Below are 20,423 nucleotides of genomic sequence, written 5' to 3'. Positions count from 1 at the left end.
CACTCAGACTGTATGGATCTCAATCTGAAGTGAGAGTGAGACGATGTCGGCAGCAGACGGTGACAGTACAGACATGACGTGTGTCTGTGTCTGGTCAGTCAGCAGCACCTCAGGCTGTCTACTGTCGCCGTCTCGCTCTGGATCGGATCGAGGTCGGGCTGCGGGGTGGTCTCAAAGCTGGACCGAGACCCCGTCACCCCACGCGGCCGTTTTGGTGTTAATTACATACGTCGTGTAAATAAAACGTTCCGACCGTGATCATAACGGCCGGTAACGGCGATCTATGGCCGTTTTGGTGACAGCACAGTTGAGCTAGGCCGACCTGCTGGACGCTGCCTGTGTGAAAACACTTGGTCTGTTCATTAAATGTTTTTAATTCGTTCCAAATTGCTGCTGAACCACCCGTGCTGTGCTTTGGTCCATGCTAGACAGACTCTTGCCCACACATCTCTGTGTATCATTGATGGCAAAAATTAATTTTTACTATAGCCTACTTTGAAATTACATTTCAGAGCCTGTACTTTCTTCTTTTATTTGAGTAAAGGAGTTGAATCAGCAGCTACTTCTACCAGATTTATTTTTTATTTTTTGTTTTTTACACAAGTATCTGTTCGCTACTGTACAGAATGACACCTCTGCACTCTGCAATGGCATTTATTTTTCGCTAGCCCTTTGTCTTGGGTAAATTTTATTTTAGGCTATTATTTATTTTTATTTTACGTTTTATTTTGAACTGAAAGCCTTGTTCACATAGCCTATTGTTTGTTTCAAATAGAAAGTGCAATAAAAACATGTTTTATCCAACATAATGTATAATCGTGATTAATAATCGTGATTTCAATATCGACAAAAATAATCGTGATTATCATTTTGGCCATAATCGTGCAGCCCTACCTCCCGTCTATAATATAATTATCTCATGGGTCTTTTCCTTTCTCCTTTTCCTTCTCCTTTTTGTCCTCCTTCTGCTTCTTCTTCAGTCTGGCTCACTGCTGCCTCCCCTGGTTGACTAAAATGAAAAGGCCAACTAAACTACACGTTCATGTTACGCGAGTGGTGCGCACGGTGCAGATCAACTTCCTGCTACGCAGCAACAACATCTGCGACCGCACGTACGTGTGAATGCGTAACATAATTTGTCAAACAGTGACTGACAGACGTGCACACGCTGCTTCATATGTACTCAGCTTTTGTCACGCGTGAAATACAACCTGCGCGTAACAACGCACGCACGTGTAACAAAGTAACCATGCGTGCACACACACGTCGCTGCGCGTCTTTCCGGTTGTTTTGGCTTTGATTTCACCTCATACACACACACACACACACACACACACACACACACACACACACACACACACACACACACACACACACACACACAATCAATTTACTGTTATGTCACTATGTTGGTTATCTGGACCAGTCTTTTTGTATGGTCATATACAGGTCCTTGTAAACAGTAAATTTCTGTCAGCAGTAGACGTACACACATACACACACACACCAGAGTTCAGGTCACAATGTGGACAGACTGACTAATAAGTCATTGTCAGTGTGGACAGTAAATTTCTTGGGAGTTATGAGCGACTATGAAAAGCCTTTGCTTTCACAAAGGTCAAAGTTCATAAGCTCACAAGCACAAGTTCCTCTCTGATGCAGCCAGTTAGTGCACCTTACTGAAGGTGTTTATTTTGATGTAGGGCTGCAGCAAATGCCTATTCTATTTATTTGTGACCTGATAATTCATACTCTGTAAATGCCAGAAAATAACAAAAAGTTGAAAGTTTAAAAAACCCAAAGAGCCAACTATTTTCTGACCAGCAGTAGCAAACTGTGATTACCACAGTTGGCCCTTTAACTCAACTCTGACAAAAGTGATGACTTTCTACCTTGGGAGCAAGGTCCATACATTTACATTCTTTGAGCCTGTAAGGGTCAAATAATCAAAGCAAACTAAATAAGTCAATATTGTCATATAAAGTCCATCAGGCAACATCTCCACCATTTCCAAAATAATGGCATTTCCCCCTTACAGTAAGACAATGAGCACACCTCTTTGTAAAGCCAGTGATGAATTGACCCTTCGCGTAAGCCCCGCCCCCTTGGTTACTGTTGCTACGGCGGGCAAGCTTTCACTCCCAGCCATGCTCCTGGCAGTATTTGGTATCGATTTCAAAGGAAATATCAGCACATTTCTGGATAAACTGTTCTGAGATAATAGAGAGAAGAAGTCACAAAGATCATTCATAGTTTTCAGTGACGTGACTCGCGCAGGAGGATAAAACATCTGTTCAACGACACGACTGGACAATGTACAGAGCAGCAGTAAGGACCGGTCATTTTACCGTCTATCAACCCACCAAGACTTAGGTCATCTCACTGGTCATGAAACGTTGTCAAACTGCAAGTTTTTGGGCGATTGTGAACCACATACAGCTTTCGCTGCTGTTTTGTTTTCTCCCACCACTGTATCAGTCAGTGAAAGCAGTCCCTGCCTGGAGGATCCCTCGCCTAAAAGCCCAGGTAAACGCGGTAAAAGTACAGCTGTCATTTCGAAGGTGAACATATGGTTATCCCCATATTTACACTAGCTCAAGTCGAAAAAAAAGTCCACTCGTATCTGAACATCTCTATATTGCTGCTGCCGCCGCCGCCGCCACCGTAGTAGCAGCAGCAACAACATCCTTCTCTACAAACAAATGTTTTTCGTCCTAGTCTCAAAATGTGTCCACAAAAGCAAACGTAATGACTCACTGCGGAAAGCTTGCCAGGCCTATAGTTACGGTTGCTAACGTAGGATTGGACAATAGCTGTTTGTGGGAGGAGTTGGCGAAGGGTCAATTCCACCTGTGCAATAGTTCTGGCTTTGAGAACCTCAGGAAGCCAATTACTAGGGCAATGCATTTTGGTGTTGACTAGCCTACTGTTAGTCCCGATTCTTTGTATTGGAAGCCCAAGAACAAACCAGAGAAGTCTTTCGTACAAAAGCAGTAACATTTACTCAGGTCACAGATAAAGTACATCAGCGCTGGACTCAGAGTGACAGAGCTCTCGCAGGATCTCGGTCAGGAGTGAGTCTGACAGAGCTCTCACGAGATCTCCATCAGGAGCGAGCCCTGATTTCAGGAAATGGTTCATATTTATCTTCTTGGGCTGGGCCTGCCCTGTACAGAGGTTGGGTCTCACACGACAGAATATAATTGGCCAGTTACCGGTGATGTGGACAGGCCACTGTCCACGCATGTTCTCAGAATGTGATAAGCAACATGTGTGTGTGTTGTTGTTCAGGCGTGTATCTAATGCAACAGACCGAACTGACAGACTAAGAGAACTCAGCAGTTACACTATGTCCTTGTTTATCAGGCTAGAGTCACACTATCTGGCTTCATGTTCACACACATCAGGTTATGTGCGTTCAAGTACTAAAATAGAATACATGATATCTCAAAACGTACATCACGTCATTCAAGTATAAAAACAGAGTCCATAACGTCCCAGAACATGTCCAATTGTAACACTACAAATCAAACTGTAATTGGTTAATACACCAACCACTTTCTAAGCAAACACACAAAGCTGTGGGGGCTCCAAGCTTTCTGTTCTACGTATGAAGTCCTAACCAATGAGTGAGCTGGATTTTTTTTCTTCTTTTCTTCTAAGCGACTAAGAAAAATGAAAGAAGGCCATGATGGACCCACTGCCAACCAGTCTTGCAGAGAACTTCAGCCATTGTTACATTATGGCCTCTGAGAAAAGCTTCTTCAAGGCAGACTGGACAGTGACTCTGAATTTGAAAGGTCAGGGTCAACAGGACCAATGGCTGGTTAGGAAGTAAACGCAAGTAAAACAAGAGGACTATTTCCATCAGACTGAAGGGATGAAGTTTGTTACTGAACTTTCAACATTTCTTCTAGACTGGTACGTAATTAGCTATTAATGCTAATGTAGCAATTGCAAAATCCACCAATAGCTCCTTTAATACATCTTATCGCAAAGAAATGTGGCAATACTGTAGAACCTCAACATCTACAGTAGCTGCATAGCTTCCATAAATATTCATTACACCACTATTTTCAGTCCAAGTTAACACTCACTATTCAGAGATGATTCACCCCCTAAATTATCTGAAATCATTTCACGAATCAAAAGGGGACTATTCTTCTTTGTCTGGCATCTTAAAATTAATCCTTTCAGGAAACTTGGCAATAGGGGTGTAACGGTATGGGATTTTACAGTACGGTACGGTAACGGTATTAGTACAGTATACCGCGGTATTTCACGGTGACGGTATTAAAATTAAAGTATATGCTTTATGTAAAGTAATACAACTTATATTTGGTTTATACGTAAAGCTATGGTCTACGATTTGAAAGAGGATGAGAAAAATTTGAAAAAAGCACCTCTCACACACCCCCGCCCCTCCCCTCCGCGCTCGTATGCCACCCCCCCCCCGCCCCCCCCTCTCAGAGCAGAGCGGAGCAAGCAACAAGCCTGCTGCCTGCAGACACCAAACGAGTAAAATGTCATATTCACAGTCACAACTTCCACAATAAAACCAAAGATTACCTGTTCAACATAAACTCAGCACCGCTGCTGCAGCAGCCTGACCGGGTCTCTCTGCACCGCGGCGCCACGGAGCTCCAGGCCCCGACTCTTCCTGCTCCTCTTCCCCAGACACAGCACCCTGTCCTGGGTCACCCAGCGCTAAGAGTCTCCCTGTAGCATGAGGCTGTGCTCGGTGCTAGTCTACTAATAGCAGCGGCGCCAGCCCCGATGCCGCCGCTGTGCACCAGCTGCCGGTAATGAGCATAGACTGTAAAAGGTAATGAGGCGATGCCAGTTGCCGTCGTCGCCGTCCCCGGCAACGGGACCGCGGCGGGCGACCGCTGGTACGAGCAGCGCCGCCATTAGCAGCCGTTAGCACACCCTCATGCTACAGGGAGACTCCTCGCGCTGGGTGACCGGCCACAGGGTGCTGTCTCTGGGGAAGAGGAGCAGGAAGACCGGGGCCTGGAGCTCCGCGGCGCCGCAGTGCAGAGAGACCGGTCAGGCTGCCAGAACTGTGGGGGAGCTCCGGAGAGGGGAAAAAAGAGAAACCAACGAAGGAGCGAGCTATTTCCGGCCGACTTGCATGTGAATGTGAAGTGAAATGTTTTGAGTTCCCAACGTGTGGAGTTGCGCCGGCGCCGCATAATATTAAAATAATTAATTAATTACCATCACAGTGAGAGGGAAAAAAAGAGAAACCAACGAAGGAGCGAGCTATTTCCAGCTGACTTGCGTGTGAATGTGGAGTGAAATGTTTTGAGTTCCCGACGTGTAAGTGCGCCGGCAGCGCCGCATATTAAAATAATTAATTAATTAATTAACGTTACCGTCACCGTGAGCTTGGAAATCTCACGGTATCACCACCGTGGCTTTACAACACCGCGGTATACCGAAGTACGGTATACCTTTACACCCCTACTTGGCAATAATGCCACAGTTATTCTCACTCTTCCAGGCCTCCAATATTTGTCAAGACAACAAGACATCAACATTCGTAATGACTTTCAGAAAATCACGTCATTAGTTTGGAACCTGGGGAAAACAAAAATGAAAGGTAGCACAATAGATGTTGATCTTTCATCAGTTATTTTAAGCTTTAGTTGGATTTATTTGGCTTTGACTTGGATAACGTTCAGTCTTTCAGGCACAAGTCAGTTTTCAGTGGTACAGTACAGAAATATTGAAAACGTGACAATGCGTTAGCACCTGGATTAAAAATTGCCCTGCTCTCATCCTTCTTTATTCCCTTTTGTCATAAACAGGCAGATCTACTTCTATTACATTTCAAATGTGTGTACTCGTGCATTAATGAGCAGCTTCAAAAGGTTTATATAACCTTTAGAGGTTTTGTATGTCAATCTTGAGAGAAAAAAGGCTTAAAAATAAATATCCTCTCTTAAATTCATAATATGCAAAGTTTAAGATCCACTGAGTAGAACAGATACAAGTAGTTGCCCACCTCCAGGTTCCCTGACATGAAATGTATGAAAATCAGAGGGAGGAGAGCAGGAAGAAAGGATGAGAGGAGCGGAAATGTTATGCCTTGTGGCGAATGATGCAATTCAACCCCAGCCACGCAATGCTCTTATCTGTGAGAAATCTGGCACATGGCACAACAAAGTATACACATGCATGCACAAGTGCACCCACAATGTGCAAAGGATGCTTTGTAAATCCATAAAAAGACAGAGGTGTGTACACACTCACACACACACACATTCCAGGAAAGAGACTAAATAAACCAATAAAAAAAGTCCCCAATCTATTATTCTGACTGGAAGCTGAGAGGCCACATGGGCATTAGTGCACATACAAGCACATACGTTCAGATAGGGCACCACACACACACACACACACTTCCGCACACCGACAGGGATGACAGAGTGGCCTGGGGCCGTCATGGGAGACTGGGCTGTCATTTGAAGAGGTGAGCAAGGGGATCGTGAGAAGGAGGTGGAGCTGAGAGAAAAGAACTGACAGTGGAAGTCAAGAGCAAGAAAAAAAGGAAAACAGGCAAATTGAGAAAAAAGAGTGTGTGAAAAAACATGATTTACTTGAACAATGGTACAGATACTTGGAGGAATTAGTTTGGAGAAAGAGCTGGGAATGGAGTTGAGTGAGATCAAAAGGAGAAGGGAGATGAGGGGAGTGGGAAAAGATCAAGTTGGGAAAGAAACGACAATTGATAGGCTAAAAAAGAGATGCCTCAGCAAGACACTTCCCCACTGATATATACACTTGAGGGTATTGGATATTCAGCTTAATGTATTAACCCACTGCTGTGCCACAAAAGTTATATATTGACATACTGAAGAGTCTGGAATTTAAAACTAATTGCACACTATCCCCAAAAGGGAAACTACTCAGGATACTTCAAAGAAAAAACTTATTCTGAAAATCAGTATGTTGTTTTTTTTCCCATTTACAGACACCTAACACCTCGGTGTCTTCGACTGCTAACATAAAATGGTGAACATAGCCAGCGAGATCTTGTCACTGAAAAATCTCCATAATGGTTACAATTGCTTATCACATGATCTTCAAATAAAGATATGATGGAAAAGTGTGTATGATGGTTTATGGGTGATTAATGTTTTTCAAAAACCCATGGTCAAATCCACAAATATAACATTTTGAATAGATGGAAAACTAAATACAGATATAACAGATATTTAATATTCAATATTTATACAGTATGTGGTAAAATTAGCTTTAGATGTCTTGTGCATAACAATATCCAACAATATACAGTATGTACCTTTTTCGTGTGTGTGTGTGTATCATGGATTGAGTCACATTTGTGTTTAGTTTCACGTTTCCTGATGTATGCTGCATTTAAGTGCTGTTGGAAAACTAGGACTTTTGTCTTTTCAGTGCATTACTAAAATGGGAAAGACATCAAATTAACTGACTCGATTTTTCAATGATAAATACTAGGTGGAAAACTTCTTCTAGGGAAAATGTGAATCATGCACGATCATCCCCTGCAGCGAGTATAAACTGATCGATCAATTTTGATCAGATTTATGTAAATCTCTGTATCATTAAGATCACTGAGGTCAATTTGTCTCCATAATTGACTCCACAATGTAAGTCTTGCAAAGTGAACGAACATCTAAAAGTTTTATTTTGTATTTTGTATTTCTGACAACTCACTGAACTATTATTACTGTAATAGGCTACAGCTGTGGGAAGCTGCTGCCTAAATTTGTCATTTCAGCCAGCGAGACAGACAGTTGCCAGCATCAGTTCAGTTAAATGAGTTGAAATCCGGGCCTGTGTTTAACCCTGAATGTCACATTGAGGAAAATGGCACTCATCATCATGACATTAATTGAGAGTTATGCTAACTTTTACTGGGATTCATAAAGATTTAAGAGTTGGGCTTTTACTTTACTTCAACCTAAGACTGTGCAAATTTGTACAGATGCCCATTTATTACAGCTAATTCATCTTCTGCTGTGGTTGAAGTTGAAAAAAAATGATGATGAAGTCACTACACTTCAATGAACATGTGAGTTGGACAGATGTTAATTAAGTTATTTACATTGTCAGATCAAAAACACTCTTGTCACGCACTAAAAAAAACAACAACAACTTTTGTCATCCACATGCCAGTGATAATATTAATTAGATATTTGGAGCTAACCCTAAAAAGTGAACAGACTTACAAGAGGCTGAGGTGTTGATGCATGAATCAGCTCTGTTCCTGTGGTTCCAGGCTTTTACATCACCTCTCAAAAGCTTCAGGTGTGCAGCAGCGTGGAACGCACACCTCTTGAAGTTGAAAGCGGTTCAACTTCGGGCTATACCGTTACACTGTGACAATTGTCATTGTTCTATTGTGGTGAAAAGCAACAGTCACCCCCAGATCTAATAGGTGCCTTACCTTGAAGAGAATGCAAAAGCTGCATTTTTTGTCACTGTGACAGAGCTGACATTCAGCTATGAAAGTGGACGTGGATTTCAAAGACTTGAAAAGGAAACAGCTAACTGGCAGGCATGTCTCTCTGATCTGATGCCAACTGTGTGAATTTGTTTACTGTACCTGTTGGTTCGGGTGTGTATCTGTATACAGTATTTGTATTCGAGTTTATGCAGGAAACTGCACGCATATACGTTATCTCAGCTGTTATTCTGTGCTCAGATCTGAATTCTGGAATGACCTTTCGTTTATAAAAGCGGGGGCCACTGAGGATTTTGGACTTCAAATGATGACTTAGACACAAAGCCTAAAGCAACTTGCTGACACACACGACACAGTTCACTGTATTTACCCACTAACTGTGAGTAAATACTGCAAGATTTTATGCAGTTCGTCTCTCATTGTATGTGTGCGGGTGGATATGTGTGTAAAGCCCTTTGGAGACTGAACTGACAAATCTTGCTTTTCTATGCAAATTTGGTGCAAAACCTACAACTAACACAAATACATACAAATATACCCTTGCAAAGATGAAATAAAGCTAAGTGTTAGATTAAAGTGAGGGAGATCGAGGGACATCAAAGAGAAGATAAAAGAGACAGACCTGTCTGTTTGAGCCTCACTGAGTCCCCTGTTTCAAGTGCAGAATGAGGTCAAATGCAATGTTGTCTCTTTTGACTTTTCACACAAAACCAGGTATGTTTATGTTTGTGTGTAAATGAGTCTTCTCTCATTTTGCTTATGTTACAAATGTGTTGAAGTGCTATTTATATTTGTAAATCTATATGTATTTGTTCAGTCAACCAAGATATAGTTCATCTTTGCATGGATCACCTGAAAGTTGGATGAAATAATAAAAACAAATACCTATTTTACAATAAGAAACCAAGTCCATGACCTCTGGTAAAATCCACAAGAATTACAGGTATGGCTCAGTGCTGTGTTTCAAAGCTCTTCCAACAGTGTTAAGAATAAGATCTGTAACGAAGGTTACGATATTGTAACCCTAGTTATATTAACACAGGCGGAGCCCTCTACTGGAGGTATATCTCTCCTCCAATCGCGTACGCGCGATGGCCCACTGAAATTTGCATGTACGTAGCCGGCCAGTATGGCGTGCCTACCTTTCCCGCCCTTTAGCGGGCTATATAAGCAGATGCACCGCCAGCTGCCCTCATTCCACCAAAACTTCAGCGTAAGGCGAAAGAGCGGCAGGGCCCTAAGTAGAGGGCTCCGCCTGTGTTAATATAACTAGGGTTACAATATCGTAACCTTCGTTATATCTCACACAGGCTTCGCCCTCTACTGGACTCTATGGGTACAGTAGGCAAAGCCAGATTTATGTACTCCCTGCCGCGGGAGAGGCTCCACCCACTGACCACACCAGCTACCGGTTAGGTACCAAGACCCAGTCACCACTTTATTAATCTTAACCACCGTATGGAGTGATAATGGGTCCAACTTCATCCCAGTTAGCAGCACCTGGCTAGGCTGGGTGAAGTTGTGGTCTAACCTCGCAGGGGTCTCAACCCTAGACCTCAGGGACCAGCACAGTCCAATGCAGGTGCATGACACCCTGTGGGGATCAAGTATTTAAAACACTTGACACATCCTTCCTCTCACATGTCCTGTGACCCTACAGTGAGCACAGACCTGGAGAAGGAGCCTGATACATCCAAGAGATAGAACCTTATGAACGGGAAGGGTGAAGACCACGATGCCGCCGTACATATGTCCTCAACACTCGCACCACTGAACAGGGCCGTAGACGTCGCCACACTTCTTGTGGAGTGCGCCCGGACCACAGTGGGCGGCTCTCGACCCGCTTGACTGTAGGCTGAGAGGATGCATTCACACAGCCACCTCGCCAAGCGTTTCTTGGACAGGGCTCTGCCAGCCGTCCCGTCACCATAACACACAAACAACTGGTCGGTGTTCCTGACAGTGGCTGTTCGGTCGACATAGTATGTCAACGCACGCACAGGGCATAGGAGATGCAGTTTCGCCTGCCTCGAATCCTCATGAGGGGGAGGGTGAAAAGCCTCCAACTGGATGATTCTGGACCGAAATGAGCTCCTTATGTTCTTAGGAAGAAAGGAGGGGTTCGGTTTAAGGATGGCACCACTGCGGTCCCCGCGAAGGAGTAAACAACTCGGGTGGACTGACAGGGCACACAATTCGCTCACTCTCTTTGGCTGACGTCAGAGCAAGAAGCAACGCTGTCTTGAACGACAACACCTTTAAGGAGGAGCGTTCCAAAGGCTCATAGGGGTCCCTTGTGAGGGCCTCGAGCACCAGTGGCAATTCCCACTGTGGTACAGAAGTGCGTGCCACTGGTCGTAGCCTTCTGACCCCCTGCAGGAGCCGTTTTACCAGAGGGTGGGCGAAGACTGGACCTCCGCCCAACCCTCATGGCATGATGAGATGGCTGCAGCGTAAACCTTAACAGTCGCGTGAGACAGCCCTCTATCAACCAAAAGCTGTAGAAAGGAAAGAGTGTCCCCCACTGAACATGTCAGTGGGTCCACTTCCCTCTCTTCGCACCAATGCTGGAAACCCAACCACTTAGCCCTGTAACAGGCAATGGTGGATCCAGCCCTAGCCGCTTGGATGGTTTTCACCACCTGCGCAGTCAGCCCAGCCCGCATTAGCCTGTCCCTTTCAGGGGCCAGGCTTGAAGCGGCTGGCCCAGGATCGGCAGCGCCTGTATCGCGCCTGCCTCCTGTGACAGTGCCCCCCGGATTTGGGGAATGGGCCATGGTGGGGCCGCCATCATTGTGGTCAGCTCCGCGTACCACGGAGCCGACTGCTGGTCGGGAGCCACCAGAATGACCCTCAGCCGCTCCACTCTCACTCTCTCCAGTAGCTGGGGGATGAGACGGAGGGGGGGGGGAGGCATAAAGTAGCCCTCTTGGCCATGGAGCGTGTGCAAACGCGTCCACCCCCAAGGGTGGATGGTCTTGCGGGCTCAGGGAGAACCAATGGGTGCAGTGGGTGTTCGACCTGTTGGCAAACAGGTCCACCGTTGCCCTCCCGAATCGTGTCCAGATCTGCTGTACCACTTCTGGTTGCAGTCTCCACTCGTCTTCCAGGGGGCCGCCCCTTGACATGAGGTCTGCCCCCCTGTTCTCGATTCCTGGAACGTGGAGGGCTCTCAGAGATTGTAGGTGCTCTGAAGCCCATGACCACAGGTTCTCTGCCATCGCTAACAGGGCAGCGGAATGTACACCGCCCTGTCTGTTGATGTGCGATTGTCGGTCCTCACCAACACGTGTCTCCCCCTTAACAGGTGACTGAAGTGTTGGAGAACCAGGAACACTGCCTGTAACTCGAGGAGGTTGATGTGACGGTCCTCCCCCGGAGGCGACACACCACCTATCGCCCTCCCCAGGCAGGTGCCTCCCCACCCCATCAGGGAGGCATCCGTGAACACCGACGTGTACGAGGTCACTCGTCCTAGTGGTGTCCCGGTCAACAAATGTCGTGGGGACCCCCAGTACTGCAGGTTGCCCTGCACTGTTGGAGGGGCCGTCAGCAGCCGAAACTTCTGCCTCTTGAGGTCTAAGCGTAGGCTGGCGAACCATCTCTGCAGGCGACGCATGTGCAGCAGTCCTAGTGGAACCACCAGGTGAGCTGCTGCCATGTGCCCCAGTGCTTGCATGACGGTCAAGGCTGTGACACGTGGACCCTGTTGCAGCTTGAGAACCTCTTGCTGTAGGGCCATCCATCTGGACTCCGACAGAGTGGCTCTCAGGCTGACAGAATCGAGCACAATCCCCAAGTATTCGGCCCGCTGGCTTGGTTGGGGGTTGCTCTTCTTCCAGTTGATGGCAAATATCAACTGAGCTGTGTGAAAAATGGCCCATTGTTTGGACCTGGCCATCACGATGAGGTCGTCCAGATAAAAGAAGACCCTCATCCCCTGGCTGCGCAGCGGCTGTAGCGCTGCGTCCACACATTTGCTGAACGTACGAGGGGCCAGGGAATAGCCAAATGGCAGTCTGTTGTATTCGTAGGCTGTTCCCTGGAATGCAAAACGCAGGAATTTCCTGTGTTTTGGTGCCACCTCGACATGAAAATAAGCGTCCTTCAAGTCGATGGTTGAGAACCAATCGCCTGGTTGGACGAGTTCCAGCAGCCTCCTTGTGGTTAGCATGCGGAACGTTTTGCGACCGGTACGCGTGTTCAGGGCACGGAGGTCCAGGATGGGTCTGTAGCCCCCTGTCTTTTTGGGAACCAAAAAGTATGGGGAGTAAAAACCCCGTTCCTTGTCGTGAGGAGGGACAATTGACATGGCCTGTTTTGATAGCAGGTCCTGAATTTCCCCCTCGAGGAACTCTGTCTCTTGTTGAGAGGATAGATTCATCTCTTGTATGCCCCTGAACGCTGGGGGGAGCCCGCAGAACTGGAGAGAATATCCTAGTCTGAGGGTCCTGTCCAGCCAGTCTGTCAGTACACAGCTGCTCTGCCATGCTTCGTAAAAACACATGAGAGGACGTGCAGACAGCTGTGGAGCGGCTTTCAGAAAGCTGTGGTACACAATTTCGGCCCTCTCCGCTGCCAAACTCGCCATAAACGGGAGTTTGGCCCATGGGGGGCCCTCTGTGAAAGGGCTGAGTCGTCCCTGAACGCACCAGGCCCGTTGTCCGAGCTCTCGGGGCCGTCCGTGAACGCATCTCTGTTGTCCGAGCCGGCGTGGTGTCACCTGAACGCACCGCCGCCGCCCGGCACTTCACCGTCATGATGTCACTGCTGCTGTTAGATCCGCCCGTGGAAATAACAGTCACAGGACCAGAGCGGTCAGACACGTTGGCCGCTCTACTGCTGTTTACCGGGGAGACAGTTCGTGTTAGCCCGGCCGCTTCACTGGAGCAGTGCGGGTTAAACGAGCGTGAGGCAGCCGTCTCATTGTCCGGAAACACAGCCCTGCCGTGCTGCTGTGAACGATGATTAGCTTCACCGCTGTAGCCACAGGCTCGGCGGTGACAATCATCGCTCATCAGCCGGTCAACACGCTGAGCCGGACGCACCGCGGAAGTGACACGGTGTCGGCTAGCAGCGCGCGGGGCTAACTGTGTGGTCGCTACAACCAGTGGGGAGCGATGTTTTCTCGTGCAGCCTCGCCGGTTGTAGCGCTCATATAGAGGGACAACGGTAGCTTTTACCCGGTTGACAACGGTGCTCCGCTCTACCGCGTCTCCCACAACGGAGACGGTAGAGGGTGTGTTGTGTGAGTGTGCTTGTGAAACCTTGCCTGCCGGGCCCGCTGCGGGGATGTGACGGTGTAACACAAGCCACCGGCAGCCTGACCGACCGGTGTAGCGGCCGGGGCTGCGTGGCAAGCGGGGAGCATGGTGGAGGTGGGAGGGGGAATTTTTGCTCTGTTAGTGGAGTAACATGTTTTAATAAAAACATTTTTCACATCCACAGAACAGTGAACACAAGCAGAACATACAGAACCATATGAACAATGAGGGAGGGCGGCGAGGCAGTCTGCCGGCGCCGTCCCTCCCGTTAACTGTCACTTTGGTCGCTGTGTGCCCCAGGACAGCTTCGGCCTGGGCGTGCTGCGAGCCGCCGCGGGACGGGACGCGCTGGGGTCCCGTGCGGGGCGTTGCTGCGGCGGGCCCGCTGGGGCCGGCTGTGGGTCAGCTGGGGGATCCGCCGCGGAGAAGCCTCTTCGCTGGCGGCAATCCCTCCGCCTCGCCGTAGCGTTGCGGCGGGGCAGCTTGACCTCTCCCTTCTGCTTGGCGGCGACAGCGAGCGGTAGGGGTGTAAAGGTATACCGTACTTCGGTATACCGCGGTGTTGTAAAGCCACGGTGGTGATACCGTGAGATTTCCAAGCTCACGGTGACGGTAACGTTAATTAATTAATTAATTATTTTAATATGCGGCGCTGCCGGCGCACTTACACGTCGGGAACTCAAAACATTTCACTCCACATTCACACGCAAGTCAGCTGGAAATAGCTCGCTCCTTCGTTGGTTTCTCTTTTTTTCCCCTCTCACTGTGATGGTAATTAATTAATTATTTTAATATTATGCGGCGCCGGCGCAACTCCACACGTTGGGAACTCAAAACATTTCACTTCACATTCACATGCAAGTCGGCCGGAAATAGCTCGCTCCTTCGTTGGTTTCTCTTTTTTCCCCTCTCCGGAGCTCCCCCACAGTTCTGGCAGCCTGACCGGTCTCTCTGCACTGCGGCGCCGCGGAGCTCCAGGCCCCGGTCTTTCTGCTCCTCTTCCCAGAGACAGCACCCTGTGGCCGGTCACCCAGCGCGAGGAGTCTCCCTGTAGCATGAGGGTGTGCTAACGGCTGCTAATGGCGGCGCTGCTCGTACCAGCGGTCGCCCGCCGCGGTCCCGTTGCCGGGGACGGCGACGACGGCAACTGGCATCGCCTCATTACCTTTTACAGTCTATGCTCATTACCGGCAGCTGGTGCACAGCGGCGGCATCGGGGCTGGCGCCGCTGCTATTAGTAGACTAGCACCGAGCACAGCCTCATGCTACAGGGAGACTCTTAGCGCTGGGTGACCCAGGACAGGGTGCTGTGTCTGGGGAAGAGGAGCAGGAAGAGTCGGGGCCTGGAGCTCCGTGGCGCCGCGGTGCAGAGAGACCCGGTCAGGCTGCTGCAGCAGCGGTGCTGAGTTTATGTTGAACAGGTAATCTTTGGTTTTATTGTGGAAGTTGTGACTGTGAATATGACATTTTACTCCTCATTCAAAGCCGCGTTTGGTGTCTGCAGGCAGCAGGCTTGTTGCTTGCTCCGCTCTGCTCTGAGAGGGGGGGGGGGTGGCATACGAGCGCGGAGGGGAGGGGCGGGGGTGTGTGAGAGGTGCTTTTTTCAAATTTTTCTCATCCTCTTTCAAATCGTAGACCATAGCTTTACGTATAAACCAAATATAAGTTGTATTACTTTACATAAAGCATATACTTTAATTTTAATACCGTCACCGTGAAATACCGCGGTATACTGTACTAATACCGTTACCGTACTGTACTGTAAAATCCCATACCGTTACACCCCTAGCGAGCGGTAGATGACGGCTCAGCTGCTCCTTTTCCTCCTCCAGCCTCTTTAGCCGCTGCGTCACCGTAGTGAGGGAGCCAAAGAGACCGTCAGTAGAGACCGGTGCAGCCAGAAGATCGTCTCGGTCCCTTCTGGGGACGGCGGTGAGACGTAGCCAGACGTGGCGAGAGCCGACGACCGACAGTGACATCACTCGTCCGGCAGCAGTAGCAACTCCCTGTATGAGGTTGTTCATCTGACCGATGGTCCGGCCGAGATACTCCATAGTGTCAGGGGAAGGGGGGGCGTCGAGCGGGAGTGAAGCCGACGCTGCTACGCCCAGCACACATAGGTTGTTTGCTGCTGCTGCTAGTTGCGCGCCCAGCTGGAATATCTTGTCAAAATATTCCAGCGTGTCCTTATCCTGCGGCAGCGGTGGTAGTGGCTTTCTGTGTCCTGACCAGCCGGCTGAGTGGGGGATAATGAGCGTAGCCAGAGCGTCTTCGAGCGGGGGCACACCGGGGAACACAGTCTCCGTCTCGCCCTGCACACGCAAAGGCGGCTCACCGGCTTCGGGGGCAGTGGGGGGGTCAGAGGAAGCCCGACACACTCCGCTGCAGTCGTCATGACTTATGGGAAGTCGAGCTTGATAGAAGCGGCGCCAAACACCGTCGAGCTGTCGGAGAGGGAGAGTTCATCCTCCTCGTCTCGTAGCGGCGGCGAGTCTGCAGCAGAGGCTGAGGCGGGTCTGGGCGGCGAAGCTTCATCAGGCGGCGTGGAGGTGGTGTACGCTGGAGTGGCGTCCTCCTCCTGCCGTCGCTGCTCCAGCCCGGCGGTGGCGCGCTTCCTCCCGAGACACTCGAAGCAGAGAAGATGTGGGTCTGCCGGGGCGATGATGCCGTTAGGGCAGGCCGGCAGAGGCGTTATTCCTGAAGCGGCGACTCCATCCTTGGAGCTAGTGTGACAGTGGGCACTCGCCGACGCTGAAAGTAAAAGGAATGAGGGCAGCTGGCGGTGCATCTGCGTATATAGCCCGCTAAAGGGCGGGAAAGGTAGGCACGCCATACTGGCCGGCTACGTACATGCAAATTTCAGTGGGCCATCGCGCGTACGCGATTGGAGGAGAGATATACCCATACTGTGCGTTCACACCAAAAGCTTCCAAAGCGTCAAAAACGCCGGAAGTCAATTCATTTTCAATGAGCGCCCGGCGACACTGAGCGTCCAAAGCGTCAACAGGCGTCGCCGCGCTTCCAAAGCATCCAAAGCGTCCAAAGCGTCACCAGATGAGAAGTTGAGCCATGGTTAACTTTAGGGTAATGAGCTATGACGCGGTTAAGCGGCAACCGGCGGCAGCCTGTCAGAATAGAGATGTCCGTCGGCTGCCTTTTTTTTCCTTTTTTTTGTATTTCGGCTCCCCAATGACCAGCGCGATCGAACTTTGACGTCAGTCACGTGACGAGTGGCCAAAGCGGCTGAAAATATTTGCCGTTTTGGGAGCTGTCTTGTCTGACGCCCACTCTCGAGCGTTTTTGACGCTTTGGAAGCTTTTGGTGTGAACGCACAGATAGAGTCCAGTAGAGGGCAAAGCCTGTGTGAGATATAACCACTGTTATCATGCAGGGTCACTGGGGGACATTGACAAAGAGACACAGCTGATGCTAGACACAGTATGTCACCAGTCTCTAACACACCACACTCACAAGGCTAACACACGGACAGACTTCAGTGAATTTAAAGAAAACATCTGACAGGTATTAGAAGAGGCTTTTGTCATTTCATACCTCGAAGCTACCATTCAAGTGTTCAACAGTCCAAAGCATGAATAAACTGGATTTGTTAAAGTATAACTGCAAGGTCTTCTAAAGAAGCAGCAGTATAACATATCTCAAATTTTACAGAATTTCAATAGTTAATTTTCAAATGTGCAAAGAAAAGATTTTTAAAACCTTTTGATCAAGTCATATAAAAGGTGTAGGTAATTACACCAACTGTGATTGAAGTCTTGACCCCTGGTGACCATGCTAATAATCATTCTTGCATTTCAGATTCAGATTCAGATTCATAATTTATTGTCCCCGAGGGGAAATTCATTTTCACAGTTCTGTTCCAGACAAAACACCAACACATGTGCAACACCAGAAAAATAATACATACATATAATATATATACAATATTTGACAATATACAATATACAATACAATATTTGAAGTATCAGTTAGCCATTTAAGAACTAAAAAAAGGCTCCCATGAGTATTAACTTACAACTGTGGTCGAGCCCAGGGGTCAGCTGAAGGATGATCTGGTCAAATGAAGACCTATTTGTTCTGTTGACGACCCCGAAGCTGCTCAACCAGTTGAAACCTTGATGCAGCAGACAGCTGCATTGATGCTGCACAGCAGAGATGATGTTGAGAGGGGTGAGGTGGGGGTGAGAGGAAAACAGGCGACAGAGAGCAGGAAGAGAGGTGGACTCAAGAGCTGTAAGGATAACAAATGTGACATGGCTGCCTAGGAGAAGAAAAGCTTGTCTGAGTAATGGAGAGGGGGAGGAGGGGGAGGTGATGAACACAAGAGGTCAACATGGAATTCAAAACTTAAAGCTAAAAGGCAAAAAATATGATGCTTGACATGTAGACTGGAGTGGATCTAGATGAGTGTTCCTTCCAGCCAGTAGTTTGTAGAAATCATTGTTACCTCCTCACCCCGGGCTGTCCTTTTGTCCCATTTCATCTCCTATTCTCCTCTTATCATCCTCCGCTCCTCTCCCTCTCTTGTCAGCACCTCTCATCTTCTTTTGCCTCATTTCTCCTCATCTCGCTGTTTTCTCATCTTCTCCCCTCTTGAAGGTTTTTAGGATGACATTGGTGCAGCTCACTCATTAGTGCCATCCTTCAGTGAAATGCATATATGACCTGACAGCCACTTGAACACTCACACACATGCACGCACATGTGAGGACACACACACAGCCACAAGGAACAAATAAGATGAATGACAAATGTCAGACGTGGTTGGACGAATGACCGTTGTGAATATCAAGAGACCTCGTGCAGAGGACAGAGTGACCCTTCACTGTGCCTCTATTGTGCCATCAATTCTACCAACATCCCACCATTGGTATTCAGTATCATGCAACCCATGTTAGACTTGTGATTAAGCAGTCTCATGTGAGTGTGTGTCTTCATGTTCTCACGCAATTATGAGCACCCACAATAGTGTTTATTTGTGTATGTGGACATCATGCTGTGATGACAATCAGACTTGTAAATGGAGACATTAAGATAACTAGAACCCGATGAACCCTCTCAGGAAGGAAGGTGGAAAGCATTTAACATAAAAAAGGGCACACACACAAAAACAAAAACAGACATGCACAGAGTTTTTTGTTGAAGTATTTGTGCGGGTATGTGTCGTTTACTGGTATAAAATATTTGCTACATCTGACAGTGACTCATAAACATGGATGCATTCCGCTATTGTGACTCTACCCCCCTAGTGCAATGTATTAATAATGCGTGCAGACACACACACACACACACACACACACACACACACACACACACACCTACACACACACACAAGCTGGCATTCTGACTCCATCCCTGGGCACAGCACATAAATCTTCCCTAATAACAGCGGTGGCATTTTAGCAACAATAGGGATTACACACAACCTCTGTCGAATGGTCTGCCAGCCAGAGCGTACACGGACACAGAGACACACACTCAAGATGCACAATATGTTGTGAGTTCCTTAAGTTCCACAAGGGAAAGAAGGAGTCACGGAGAGAAAGACAGATACGGAGAGAAAGAAAGGGAATGAGAGAAAACTTTGCCTTGATTTCTCTTGTTTCCTCTTGTCAGACCATATTCACACAGTGCAGCCTTCAACCTGGACAAAGAGGCATAACCTGTCAGAGTTAGTAAGTCAAATGGATGGATTCATTTTCAATTTCTGTCACCATGGTATATTCATATGGCAGTGTATATAAAACTAATCTAGGTTGAGTCTGTATAGTGAAAGTCCATCCATATTCAATAACTGACTTGATACAGAGCATTTGCACTTGGTGGCACTGCTTAAAATAGGTCCAACAACTGCAATAAACATGAGCAGTCAGATAATTGTACTGGTGGGAAACAAGATGACACAAGTTTAGGTCAAAGTTATAGCAGGAAGTCAGTCCCTAAACTGCGCTGGAAGTTATCTAAAGACCAATTCAACTTTTTTTCTCTCTCCTCAATTTAACTTAAGTGTTTAAGACACTTTTGGCTGATCTGACTGCTTGTATTTGTTGTCCCCTGTTGTTGACCTAAACCTTTGTCTCAGGGGTCACAGTAATTATTGAGTTTTCAACACCAATAGAACTAGAAGTCTTTCTTTAATTACTTGGAGTCAGCAGTTAGCTTGTTGTAACATTAAACATCTAATAGATGTATTGTGTACAATAACTGTTTTCCAAGGAGATAATGAAATATGATATGAGTCTAATGAACATCAGTCATGCATCTGGAATTTGTTTATTAGTATGTACAATTCTATGTTCTTTGACAAGCCGCATTTCCGTGTTCGCTGAAAAAGTTGAATTTAAAAGTTGTCACATAAAGAATCCGAGGACATACAAACACATGTGCCTTGAGTGTTCCTTCAGGCTCTCAGACAGCTGGGTGCTCTTGATTTAACAGCCCATGGGAACCTTTTACTTTCAAACAGTTCTGCTTGTTGATAACAGCACTCAAGAAACACAGAGCAGCAGACGGAAGCTCATCTTCAACATCAGCTGCTGGTAATTCAAGCTGAAGTACTACTTTAACATCAATTCATATCAATAGATTGAGTGAGATGCCAGTTTCAAGTCAATGTAGACAAAGCACGCCATGCTCTCGCTGACTGAAATACTTCAATTTTCCTGTAATGTACTGTATAAAAA

This window comes from Trachurus japonicus, chromosome 13 (assembly GCF_045865225.1).
Source record: "Trachurus japonicus isolate A0001 chromosome 13, Traja_1.0".
In the NCBI taxonomy this organism is placed as follows: Eukaryota; Metazoa; Chordata; class Actinopteri; order Carangiformes; family Carangidae; genus Trachurus; species Trachurus japonicus.
Note: the sequence above shows the minus strand (reverse complement) of the source record.